Here is a 12,786-nt window from a genome sequence, read left to right on the forward strand (position 1 = left end):
CTTTCACGGTTATCGCTTCTCGGCCTTTTGGCTAAGATCAAGTGTAGTATCTGTTCTTATCAGTTTAATATCTGATACGTCCCCTATCTGGGGACCATATATTAAATGGATTTTTGAGAACGGGGGCCGATTTCGAAGCTTGCTTCCGTCGCCCTATGCATTGACCCGATATGGCAGTATCTTCGGGTACAGTGCACCACCCCCTTACAGGGTTAAAAAGAAAGATTCCTACTTTCATTGCTACCTGCTTGCTGGCTAGCCAGCTAGCCAGCCCTGTGGGCCTTGCTGCTGCTGCTGCAGCCAAAAAACAAAAGGTGGTGCTGCTGCTGCTTCTGCTGCTTCTGCTTCTGCTTGTGTCTGGCCGCTGTTGGAGCGTCCAGGCACAGGACTTCTGCTGCTGCTGACTAAATGGCCTCCTTAATTGGATCATTTGAGTAGCCAGCACACCTGTGCAGGTAGGGCATGACATGATAGGCAGCTGCCTTGATAGCGGGTGGGTGCTGAATGTTCCTAATTGACAAAATAAGATTAATGCTTATGAAGAAATATAAAATCTCATCCCTTCCCCAATATCGCGCCACACCCCTACCCCTTAATTCCCTGGTTGAACTTGATGGACATATGTCTTTTTTCGACCGTACTAACTATGTAACTATGTAACATAACATGGGGGGGGTCTCCTGGCTGTTCACACAGGTGTGTCATTGCTGTACATTGACCATGCATTGCTTCTGTGGTATTGCAAAGGCAAAGACAAATGCTTCCAGCCATCCATTGCACTAATGGATTGGTCATCAGCTGGCTGTCTATGTCCCGCATCAATATAGACCAAAGTACAGAGGGTTAGGCTATGCTATTGTGCACCTACCTGATGCATCAGAAGGTGCGAGGCCCTTGCTAAATTCTGTGCACAGACTTTGAGATCTATACTTTAGACTGTATCTAAACCTGCTCCAACATGGACTGACATTCTGGCCTACTTTCAGCCGATGCGACTTGTCTGTCGCTGAACAGTCGCTTTTTATGTATTCAGCACCTATGTATAATGTTGTAAAAATGCTCTAGAAGCTAAAGTCGCAGAAATGTCACACATATTTGGCCTGCAACTTTCTGTGCGACAAATTCAGACAGGAAAAATCAGTATAAATCCTTAGAAAATTATCCCCCAGTGTCTCCATCTGCTGGCGGTATTGAATAAGCATTGCTGCACTGATGGGGTATGCATTAGACGAAAAAAAAGAAGAAAAAGAAGAATAATACGCCCAGAAAAGAGGCGAAAAGGAGAAAAACGTAAAAAAACGTGAAAAAAAAGTAAGAGGAAGAGAAGGGAAAAAAAGGTGGAAATGGGTTTAAAAGTGATTTCGGCGGAGAAATATATATATATATATATATATATATATATATATATATATATATATATATATATATATACGCGCACACACACACATATATATAAACGTATTCTCCGTTGAGATATTGCAGCCGCTGCTGTGTCCAGGCCCAGGAGCCTTAGCACTGTGCTGTGATGTCACTCAATACCACTGACATCACTAGGTGTAAACAACATCTCTCCTTTGCTGTGTATGTGACTATGGAGCTGTTTGGTGATGTCGTCTATTATGGCCTTCATAGAAGCAACAGGAGATTGTTGCATCCATCTAGAACCCTCAGAACTACAGTGCTATGATGTCACTCACTTCCACAGGCCTTGCAGAGTGTAAACAACAACAACCCAGCTTTGTTGTGTATGTAACCATAGGGATTTGTGATGTCACCTAGAACCTTCACAGCAGCGACAGCTTTATGAGGAGCATCAGCACTGCTCTGCCTGAGCAGAACCATCACCGCCATAGGTTGTCAAATAACCCGGATTTAACCCACACAGGTAAGTCCAATGGGGTGCAGGCATGTCCTCTATGCTTACAGCTTCCCGTGGGTGTTGGTTTGATACCGTTTGGGGACAGCCAAGGAGGCATCTGCAGGCAACAAAGGTAGGTGTGTGCTTGTGTGTGTGTTTCCTATGCAGATCCTAAGCCCAGTGTCACATGCAAGTAGGAGGAGTAAGAAGGGTTCCTGGCAAATCCGGGTTATGGATTGCATTTAAAAAGGCCCCGTGGGAGTGCAATGGGCCCCTGTCTTGCTGCTTAGCAATAATGGTATGGGTTTAGGTTCTGCTGTGTGTACTGGTGGTTGACTGCCCCCCAGCCCAGAGTGTGCATGGAAAATTGTCTGGCAGCCTCCCTGACAGCAAGCAGTGATAGTGCCCATGAAGGGGACCTTGTTGGGCCCGCCCCTTTCACGGTTATCGCTTCTCGGCCTTTTGGCTAAGATCAAGTGTAGTATCTGTTCTTATCAGTTTAATATCTGATACGTCCCCTATCTGGGGACCATATATTAAATGGATTTTTGAGAACGGGGGCCGATTTCGAAGCTTGCTTCCGTCGCCCTATGCATTGACCCGATATGGCAGTATCTTCGGGTACAGTGCACCACCCCCTTACAGGGTTAAAAAGAAAGATTCCTACTTTCATTGCTACCTGCTTGCTGGCTAGCCAGCTAGCCAGCCCTGTGGGCCTTGCTGCTGCTGCTGCAGCCAAAAAACAAAAGGTGGTGCTGCTGCTGCTTCTGCTGCTTCTGCTTCTGCTTGTGTCTGGCCGCTGTTGGAGCGTCCAGGCACAGGACTTCTGCTGCTGCTGACTAAATGGCCTCCTTAATTGGATCATTTGAGTAGCCAGCACACCTGTGCAGGTAGGGCATGACATGATAGGCAGCTGCCTTGATAGCGGGTGGGTGCTGAATGTTCCTAATTGACAAAATAAGATTAATGCTTATGAAGAAATATAAAATCTCATCCCTTCCCCAATATCGCGCCACACCCCTACCCCTTAATTCCCTGGTTGAACTTGATGGACATATGTCTTTTTTCGACCGTACTAACTATGTAACTATGTAACATAACATGGGGGGGGTCTCCTGGCTGTTCACACAGGTGTGTCATTGCTGTACATTGACCATGCATTGCTTCTGTGGTATTGCAAAGGCAAAGACAAATGCTTCCAGCCATCCATTGCACTAATGGATTGGTCATCAGCTGGCTGTCTATGTCCCGCATCAATATAGACCAAAGTACAGAGGGTTAGGCTATGCTATTGTGCACCTACCTGATGCATCAGAAGGTGCGAGGCCCTTGCTAAATTCTGTGCACAGACTTTGAGATCTATACTTTAGACTGTATCTAAACCTGCTCCAACATGGACTGACATTCTGGCCTACTTTCAGCCGATGCGACTTGTCTGTCGCTGAACAGTCGCTTTTTATGTATTCAGCACCTATGTATAATGTTGTAAAAATGCTCTAGAAGCTAAAGTCGCAGAAATGTCACACATATTTGGCCTGCAACTTTCTGTGCGACAAATTCAGACAGGAAAAATCAGTATAAATCCTTAGAAAATTATCCCCCAGTGTCTCCATCTGCTGGCGGTATTGAATAAGCATTGCTGCACTGATGGGGTATGCATTAGACGAAAAAAAAGAAGAAAAAGAAGAATAATACGCCCAGAAAAGAGGCGAAAAGGAGAAAAACGTAAAAAAACGTGAAAAAAAAGTAAGAGGAAGAGAAGGGAAAAAAAGGTGGAAATGGGTTTAAAAGTGATTTTCGGCGGAGAAATATATATATATATATATATATATATATATATATATATATACGCGCACACACACACATATATATAAACGTATTCTCCGTTGAGATATTGCAGCCGCTGCTGTGTCCAGGCCCAGGAGCCTTAGCACTGTGCTGTGATGTCACTCAATACCACTGACATCACTAGGTGTAAACAACATCTCTCCTTTGCTGTGTATGTGACTATGGAGCTGTTTGGTGATGTCGTCTATTATGGCCTTCATAGAAGCAACAGGAGATTGTTGCATCCATCTAGAACCCTCAGAACTACAGTGCTATGATGTCACTCACTTCCACAGGCCTTGCAGAGTGTAAACAACAACAACCCAGCTTTGTTGTGTATGTAACCATAGGGATTTGTGATGTCACCTAGAACCTTCACAGCAGCGACAGCTTTATGAGGAGCATCAGCACTGCTCTGCCTGAGCAGAACCATCACCGCCATAGGTTGTCAAATAACCCGGATTTAACCCACACAGGTAAGTCCAATGGGGTGCAGGCATGTCCTCTATGCTTACAGCTTCCCGTGGGTGTTGGTTTGATACCGTTTGGGGACAGCCAAGGAGGCATCTGCAGGCAACAAAGGTAGGTGTGTGCTTGTGTGTGTGTTTCCTATGCAGATCCTAAGCCCAGTGTCACATGCAAGTAGGAGGAGTAAGAAGGGTTCCTGGCAAATCCGGGTTATGGATTGCATTTAAAAAGGCCCCGTGGGAGTGCAATGGGCCCCTGTCTTGCTGCTTAGCAATAATGGTATGGGTTTAGGTTCTGCTGTGTGTACTGGTGGTTGACTGCCCCCCAGCCCAGAGTGTGCATGGAAAATTGTCTGGCAGCCTCCCTGACAGCAAGCAGTGATAGTGCCCATGAAGGGGACCTTGTTGGGCCCGCCCCTTTCACGGTTATCGCTTCTCGGCCTTTTGGCTAAGATCAAGTGTAGTATCTGTTCTTATCAGTTTAATATCTGATACGTCCCCTATCTGGGGACCATATATTAAATGGATTTTTGAGAACGGGGGCCGATTTCGAAGCTTGCTTCCGTCGCCCTATGCATTGACCCGATATGGCAGTATCTTCGGGTACAGTGCACCACCCCCTTACAGGGTTAAAAAGAAAGATTCCTACTTTCATTGCTACCTGCTTGCTGGCTAGCCCAGCTAGCCAGCCCTGTGGGCCTTGCTGCTGCTGCTGCAGCCAAAAAACAAAAGGTGGTGCTGCTGCTGCTTCTGCTGCTTCTGCTTCTGCTTGTGTCTGGCCGCTGTTGGAGCGTCCAGGCACAGGACTTCTGCTGCTGCTGACTAAATGGCCTCCTTAATTGGATCATTTGAGTAGCCAGCACACCTGTGCAGGTAGGGCATGACATGATAGGCAGCTGCCTTGATAGCGGGTGGGTGCTGAATGTTCCTAATTGACAAAATAAGATTAATGCTTATGAAGAAATATAAAATCTCATCCCTTCCCCAATATCGCGCCACACCCCTACCCCTTAATTCCCTGGTTGAACTTGATGGACATATGTCTTTTTTCGACCGTACTAACTATGTAACTATGTAACATAACATGGGGGGGGTCTCCTGGCTGTTCACACAGGTGTGTCATTGCTGTACATTGACCATGCATTGCTTCTGTGGTATTGCAAAGGCAAAGACAAATGCTTCCAGCCATCCATTGCACTAATGGATTGGTCATCAGCTGGCTGTCTATGTCCCGCATCAATATAGACCAAAGTACAGAGGGTTAGGCTATGCTATTGTGCACCTACCTGATGCATCAGAAGGTGCGAGGCCCTTGCTAAATTCTGTGCACAGACTTTGAGATCTATACTTTAGACTGTATCTAAACCTGCTCCAACATGGACTGACATTCTGGCCTACTTTCAGCCGATGCGACTTGTCTGTCGCTGAACAGTCGCTTTTTATGTATTCAGCACCTATGTATAATGTTGTAAAAATGCTCTAGAAGCTAAAGTCGCAGAAATGTCACACATATTTGGCCTGCAACTTTCTGTGCGACAAATTCAGACAGGAAAAATCAGTATAAATCCTTAGAAAATTATCCCCCAGTGTCTCCATCTGCTGGCGGTATTGAATAAGCATTGCTGCACTGATGGGGTATGCATTAGACGAAAAAAAAGAAGAAAAAGAAGAATAATACGCCCAGAAAAGAGGCGAAAAGGAGAAAAACGTAAAAAAACGTGAAAAAAAAGTAAGAGGAAGAGAAGGGAAAAAAAGGTGGAAATGGGTTTAAAAGTGATTTCGGCGGAGAAATATATATATATATATATATATATATATATATATATATATACGCGCACACACACACATATATATAAACGTATTCTCCGTTGAGATATTGCAGCCGCTGCTGTGTCCAGGCCCAGGAGCCTTAGCACTGTGCTGTGATGTCACTCAATACCACTGACATCACTAGGTGTAAACAACATCTCTCCTTTGCTGTGTATGTGACTATGGAGCTGTTTGGTGATGTCGTCTATTATGGCCTTCATAGAAGCAACAGGAGATTGTTGCATCCATCTAGAACCCTCAGAACTACAGTGCTATGATGTCACTCACTTCCACAGGCCTTGCAGAGTGTAAACAACAACAACCCAGCTTTGTTGTGTATGTAACCATAGGGATTTGTGATGTCACCTAGAACCTTCACAGCAGCGACAGCTTTATGAGGAGCATCAGCACTGCTCTGCCTGAGCAGAACCATCACCGCCATAGGTTGTCAAATAACCCGGATTTAACCCACACAGGTAAGTCCAATGGGGTGCAGGCATGTCCTCTATGCTTACAGCTTCCCGTGGGTGTTGGTTTGATACCGTTTGGGGACAGCCAAGGAGGCATCTGCAGGCAACAAAGGTAGGTGTGTGCTTGTGTGTGTGTTTCCTATGCAGATCCTAAGCCCAGTGTCACATGCAAGTAGGAGGAGTAAGAAGGGTTCCTGGCAAATCCGGGTTATGGATTGCATTTAAAAAGGCCCCGTGGGAGTGCAATGGGCCCCTGTCTTGCTGCTTAGCAATAATGGTATGGGTTTAGGTTCTGCTGTGTGTACTGGTGGTTGACTGCCCCCCAGCCCAGAGTGTGCATGGAAAATTGTCTGGCAGCCTCCCTGACAGCAAGCAGTGATAGTGCCCATGAAGGGGACCTTGTTGGGCCCGCCCCTTTCACGGTTATCGCTTCTCGGCCTTTTGGCTAAGATCAAGTGTAGTATCTGTTCTTATCAGTTTAATATCTGATACGTCCCCTATCTGGGGACCATATATTAAATGGATTTTTGAGAACGGGGGCCGATTTCGAAGCTTGCTTCCGTCGCCCTATGCATTGACCCGATATGGCAGTATCTTCGGGTACAGTGCACCACCCCCTTACAGGGTTAAAAAGAAAGATTCCTACTTTCATTGCTACCTGCTTGCTGGCTAGCCAGCTAGCCAGCCCTGTGGGCCTTGCTGCTGCTGCTGCAGCCAAAAAACAAAAGGTGGTGCTGCTGCTGCTTCTGCTGCTTCTGCTTCTGCTTGTGTCTGGCCGCTGTTGGAGCGTCCAGGCACAGGACTTCTGCTGCTGCTGACTAAATGGCCTCCTTAATTGGATCATTTGAGTAGCCAGCACACCTGTGCAGGTAGGGCATGACATGATAGGCAGCTGCCTTGATAGCGGGTGGGTGCTGAATGTTCCTAATTGACAAAATAAGATTAATGCTTATGAAGAAATATAAAATCTCATCCCTTCCCCAATATCGCGCCACACCCCTACCCCTTAATTCCCTGGTTGAACTTGATGGACATATGTCTTTTTTCGACCGTACTAACTATGTAACTATGTAACATAACATGGGGGGGGTCTCCTGGCTGTTCACACAGGTGTGTCATTGCTGTACATTGACCATGCATTGCTTCTGTGGTATTGCAAAGGCAAAGACAAATGCTTCCAGCCATCCATTGCACTAATGGATTGGTCATCAGCTGGCTGTCTATGTCCCGCATCAATATAGACCAAAGTACAGAGGGTTAGGCTATGCTATTGTGCACCTACCTGATGCATCAGAAGGTGCGAGGCCCTTGCTAAATTCTGTGCACAGACTTTGAGATCTATACTTTAGACTGTATCTAAACCTGCTCCAACATGGACTGACATTCTGGCCTACTTTCAGCCGATGCGACTTGTCTGTCGCTGAACAGTCGCTTTTTATGTATTCAGCACCTATGTATAATGTTGTAAAAATGCTCTAGAAGCTAAAGTCGCAGAAATGTCACACATATTTGGCCTGCAACTTTCTGTGCGACAAATTCAGACAGGAAAAATCAGTATAAATCCTTAGAAAATTATCCCCCAGTGTCTCCATCTGCTGGCGGTATTGAATAAGCATTGCTGCACTGATGGGGTATGCATTAGACGAAAAAAAAGAAGAAAAAGAAGAATAATACGCCCAGAAAAGAGGCGAAAAGGAGAAAAACGTAAAAAAACGTGAAAAAAAAGTAAGAGGAAGAGAAGGGAAAAAAAGGTGGAAATGGGTTTAAAAGTGATTTCGGCGGAGAAATATATATATATATATATATATATATATATATATATATATATATATATACGCGCACACACACACATATATATAAACGTATTCTCCGTTGAGATATTGCAGCCGCTGCTGTGTCCAGGCCCAGGAGCCTTAGCACTGTGCTGTGATGTCACTCAATACCACTGACATCACTAGGTGTAAACAACATCTCTCCTTTGCTGTGTATGTGACTATGGAGCTGTTTGGTGATGTCGTCTATTATGGCCTTCATAGAAGCAACAGGAGATTGTTGCATCCATCTAGAACCCTCAGAACTACAGTGCTATGATGTCACTCACTTCCACAGGCCTTGCAGAGTGTAAACAACAACAACCCAGCTTTGTTGTGTATGTAACCATAGGGATTTGTGATGTCACCTAGAACCTTCACAGCAGCGACAGCTTTATGAGGAGCATCAGCACTGCTCTGCCTGAGCAGAACCATCACCGCCATAGGTTGTCAAATAACCCGGATTTAACCCACACAGGTAAGTCCAATGGGGTGCAGGCATGTCCTCTATGCTTACAGCTTCCCGTGGGTGTTGGTTTGATACCGTTTGGGGACAGCCAAGGAGGCATCTGCAGGCAACAAAGGTAGGTGTGTGCTTGTGTGTGTGTTTCCTATGCAGATCCTAAGCCCAGTGTCACATGCAAGTAGGAGGAGTAAGAAGGGTTCCTGGCAAATCCGGGTTATGGATTGCATTTAAAAAGGCCCCGTGGGAGTGCAATGGGCCCCTGTCTTGCTGCTTAGCAATAATGGTATGGGTTTAGGTTCTGCTGTGTGTACTGGTGGTTGACTGCCCCCCAGCCCAGAGTGTGCATGGAAAATTGTCTGGCAGCCTCCCTGACAGCAAGCAGTGATAGTGCCCATGAAGGGGACCTTGTTGGGCCCGCCCCTTTCACGGTTATCGCTTCTCGGCCTTTTGGCTAAGATCAAGTGTAGTATCTGTTCTTATCAGTTTAATATCTGATACGTCCCCTATCTGGGGACCATATATTAAATGGATTTTTGAGAACGGGGGCCGATTTCGAAGCTTGCTTCCGTCGCCCTATGCATTGACCCGATATGGCAGTATCTTCGGGTACAGTGCACCACCCCCTTACAGGGTTAAAAAGAAAGATTCCTACTTTCATTGCTACCTGCTTGCTGGCTAGCCAGCTAGCCAGCCCTGTGGGCCTTGCTGCTGCTGCTGCAGCCAAAAAACAAAAGGTGGTGCTGCTGCTGCTTCTGCTGCTTCTGCTTCTGCTTGTGTCTGGCCGCTGTTGGAGCGTCCAGGCACAGGACTTCTGCTGCTGCTGACTAAATGGCCTCCTTAATTGGATCATTTGAGTAGCCAGCACACCTGTGCAGGTAGGGCATGACATGATAGGCAGCTGCCTTGATAGCGGGTGGGTGCTGAATGTTCCTAATTGACAAAATAAGATTAATGCTTATGAAGAAATATAAAATCTCATCCCTTCCCCAATATCGCGCCACACCCCTACCCCTTAATTCCCTGGTTGAACTTGATGGACATATGTCTTTTTTCGACCGTACTAACTATGTAACTATGTAACATAACATGGGGGGGGTCTCCTGGCTGTTCACACAGGTGTGTCATTGCTGTACATTGACCATGCATTGCTTCTGTGGTATTGCAAAGGCAAAGACAAATGCTTCCAGCCATCCATTGCACTAATGGATTGGTCATCAGCTGGCTGTCTATGTCCCGCATCAATATAGACCAAAGTACAGAGGGTTAGGCTATGCTATTGTGCACCTACCTGATGCATCAGAAGGTGCGAGGCCCTTGCTAAATTCTGTGCACAGACTTTGAGATCTATACTTTAGACTGTATCTAAACCTGCTCCAACATGGACTGACATTCTGGCCTACTTTCAGCCGATGCGACTTGTCTGTCGCTGAACAGTCGCTTTTTATGTATTCAGCACCTATGTATAATGTTGTAAAAATGCTCTAGAAGCTAAAGTCGCAGAAATGTCACACATATTTGGCCTGCAACTTTCTGTGCGACAAATTCAGACAGGAAAAATCAGTATAAATCCTTAGAAAATTATCCCCCAGTGTCTCCATCTGCTGGCGGTATTGAATAAGCATTGCTGCACTGATGGGGTATGCATTAGACGAAAAAAAAGAAGAAAAAGAAGAATAATACGCCCAGAAAAGAGGCGAAAAGGAGAAAAACGTAAAAAAACGTGAAAAAAAAGTAAGAGGAAGAGAAGGGAAAAAAAGGTGGAAATGGGTTTAAAAGTGATTTCGGCGGAGAAATATATATATATATATATATATATATATATATATATATATATACGCGCACACACACACATATATATAAACGTATTCTCCGTTGAGATATTGCAGCCGCTGCTGTGTCCAGGCCCAGGAGCCTTAGCACTGTGCTGTGATGTCACTCAATACCACTGACATCACTAGGTGTAAACAACATCTCTCCTTTGCTGTGTATGTGACTATGGAGCTGTTTGGTGATGTCGTCTATTATGGCCTTCATAGAAGCAACAGGAGATTGTTGCATCCATCTAGAACCCTCAGAACTACAGTGCTATGATGTCACTCACTTCCACAGGCCTTGCAGAGTGTAAACAACAACAACCCAGCTTTGTTGTGTATGTAACCATAGGGATTTGTGATGTCACCTAGAACCTTCACAGCAGCGACAGCTTTATGAGGAGCATCAGCACTGCTCTGCCTGAGCAGAACCATCACCGCCATAGGTTGTCAAATAACCCGGATTTAACCCACACAGGTAAGTCCAATGGGGTGCAGGCATGTCCTCTATGCTTACAGCTTCCCGTGGGTGTTGGTTTGATACCGTTTGGGGACAGCCAAGGAGGCATCTGCAGGCAACAAAGGTAGGTGTGTGCTTGTGTGTGTGTTTCCTATGCAGATCCTAAGCCCAGTGTCACATGCAAGTAGGAGGAGTAAGAAGGGTTCCTGGCAAATCCGGGTTATGGATTGCATTTAAAAAGGCCCCGTGGGAGTGCAATGGGCCCCTGTCTTGCTGCTTAGCAATAATGGTATGGGTTTAGGTTCTGCTGTGTGTACTGGTGGTTGACTGCCCCCCAGCCCAGAGTGTGCATGGAAAATTGTCTGGCAGCCTCCCTGACAGCAAGCAGTGATAGTGCCCATGAAGGGGACCTTGTTGGGCCCGCCCCTTTCACGGTTATCGCTTCTCGGCCTTTTGGCTAAGATCAAGTGTAGTATCTGTTCTTATCAGTTTAATATCTGATACGTCCCCTATCTGGGGACCATATATTAAATGGATTTTTGAGAACGGGGGCCGATTTCGAAGCTTGCTTCCGTCGCCCTATGCATTGACCCGATATGGCAGTATCTTCGGGTACAGTGCACCACCCCCTTACAGGGTTAAAAAGAAAGATTCCTACTTTCATTGCTACCTGCTTGCTGGCTAGCCAGCTAGCCAGCCCTGTGGGCCTTGCTGCTGCTGCTGCTGCAGCCAAAAAACAAAAGGTGGTGCTGCTGCTGCTTCTGCTGCTTCTGCTTCTGCTTGTGTCTGGCCGCTGTTGGAGCGTCCAGGCACAGGACTTCTGCTGCTGCTGACTAAATGGCCTCCTTAATTGGATCATTTGAGTAGCCAGCACACCTGTGCAGGTAGGGCATGACATGATAGGCAGCTGCCTTGATAGCGGGTGGGTGCTGAATGTTCCTAATTGACAAAATAAGATTAATGCTTATGAAGAAATATAAAATCTCATCCCTTCCCCAATATCGCGCCACACCCCTACCCCTTAATTCCCTGGTTGAACTTGATGGACATATGTCTTTTTTCGACCGTACTAACTATGTAACTATGTAACATAACATGGGGGGGGTCTCCTGGCTGTTCACACAGGTGTGTCATTGCTGTACATTGACCATGCATTGCTTCTGTGGTATTGCAAAGGCAAAGACAAATGCTTCCAGCCATCCATTGCACTAATGGATTGGTCATCAGCTGGCTGTCTATGTCCCGCATCAATATAGACCAAAGTACAGAGGGTTAGGCTATGCTATTGTGCACCTACCTGATGCATCAGAAGGTGCGAGGCCCTTGCTAAATTCTGTGCACAGACTTTGAGATCTATACTTTAGACTGTATCTAAACCTGCTCCAACATGGACTGACATTCTGGCCTACTTTCAGCCGATGCGACTTGTCTGTCGCTGAACAGTCGCTTTTTATGTATTCAGCACCTATGTATAATGTTGTAAAAATGCTCTAGAAGCTAAAGTCGCAGAAATGTCACACATATTTGGCCTGCAACTTTCTGTGCGACAAATTCAGACAGGAAAAATCAGTATAAATCCTTAGAAAATTATCCCCCAGTGTCTCCATCTGCTGGCGGTATTGAATAAGCATTGCTGCACTGATGGGGTATGCATTAGACGAAAAAAAAGAAGAAAAAGAAGAATAATACGCCCAGAAAAGAGGCGAAAAGGAGAAAAACGTAAAAAAACGTGAAAAAAAAGTAAGAGGAAGAGAAGGGAAAAAAAGGTGGAAATGGGTTTAAAAGTGATTTCGGCGGAGAAATATAT

The 12,786-nt window shown here is 45.7% G+C and overlaps 6 non-coding genes across 6 annotated transcripts; all 6 read left to right on the forward strand.

Annotated features, from left to right (window-relative positions):
- Positions 1-11: 11 nt before the first annotated feature.
- On the forward strand, positions 12-202 carry LOC130337639 (U2 spliceosomal RNA). Its single transcript, XR_008878489.1, has one exon. It is a non-coding gene; the product is annotated as a U2 spliceosomal RNA (small nuclear RNA).
- Positions 203-2,304: 2,102 nt separating this feature from the next.
- LOC130337640 (U2 spliceosomal RNA) lies at positions 2,305-2,495 on the forward strand. Its single transcript, XR_008878490.1, has one exon. It is a non-coding gene; the product is annotated as a U2 spliceosomal RNA (small nuclear RNA).
- A 2,085-nt stretch (positions 2,496-4,580) lies between these two features.
- On the forward strand, positions 4,581-4,771 carry LOC130337641 (U2 spliceosomal RNA). The gene has a single exon (XR_008878491.1). It is a non-coding gene; the product is annotated as a U2 spliceosomal RNA (small nuclear RNA).
- A 2,085-nt stretch (positions 4,772-6,856) lies between these two features.
- On the forward strand, positions 6,857-7,047 carry LOC130337643 (U2 spliceosomal RNA). Its single transcript, XR_008878493.1, has one exon. It is a non-coding gene; the product is annotated as a U2 spliceosomal RNA (small nuclear RNA).
- Positions 7,048-9,139: 2,092 nt separating this feature from the next.
- LOC130337644 (U2 spliceosomal RNA) lies at positions 9,140-9,330 on the forward strand. Its single transcript, XR_008878494.1, has one exon. It is a non-coding gene; the product is annotated as a U2 spliceosomal RNA (small nuclear RNA).
- A 2,086-nt stretch (positions 9,331-11,416) lies between these two features.
- LOC130337646 (U2 spliceosomal RNA) lies at positions 11,417-11,607 on the forward strand. Its single transcript, XR_008878495.1, has one exon. It is a non-coding gene; the product is annotated as a U2 spliceosomal RNA (small nuclear RNA).
- The last annotated feature ends 1,179 nt before the right edge of the window (positions 11,608-12,786 follow it).

Source organism: Hyla sarda, unplaced genomic scaffold (genome assembly GCF_029499605.1).
Source record: "Hyla sarda isolate aHylSar1 unplaced genomic scaffold, aHylSar1.hap1 scaffold_502, whole genome shotgun sequence".
Taxonomy (NCBI): Eukaryota; Metazoa; Chordata; class Amphibia; order Anura; family Hylidae; genus Hyla; species Hyla sarda.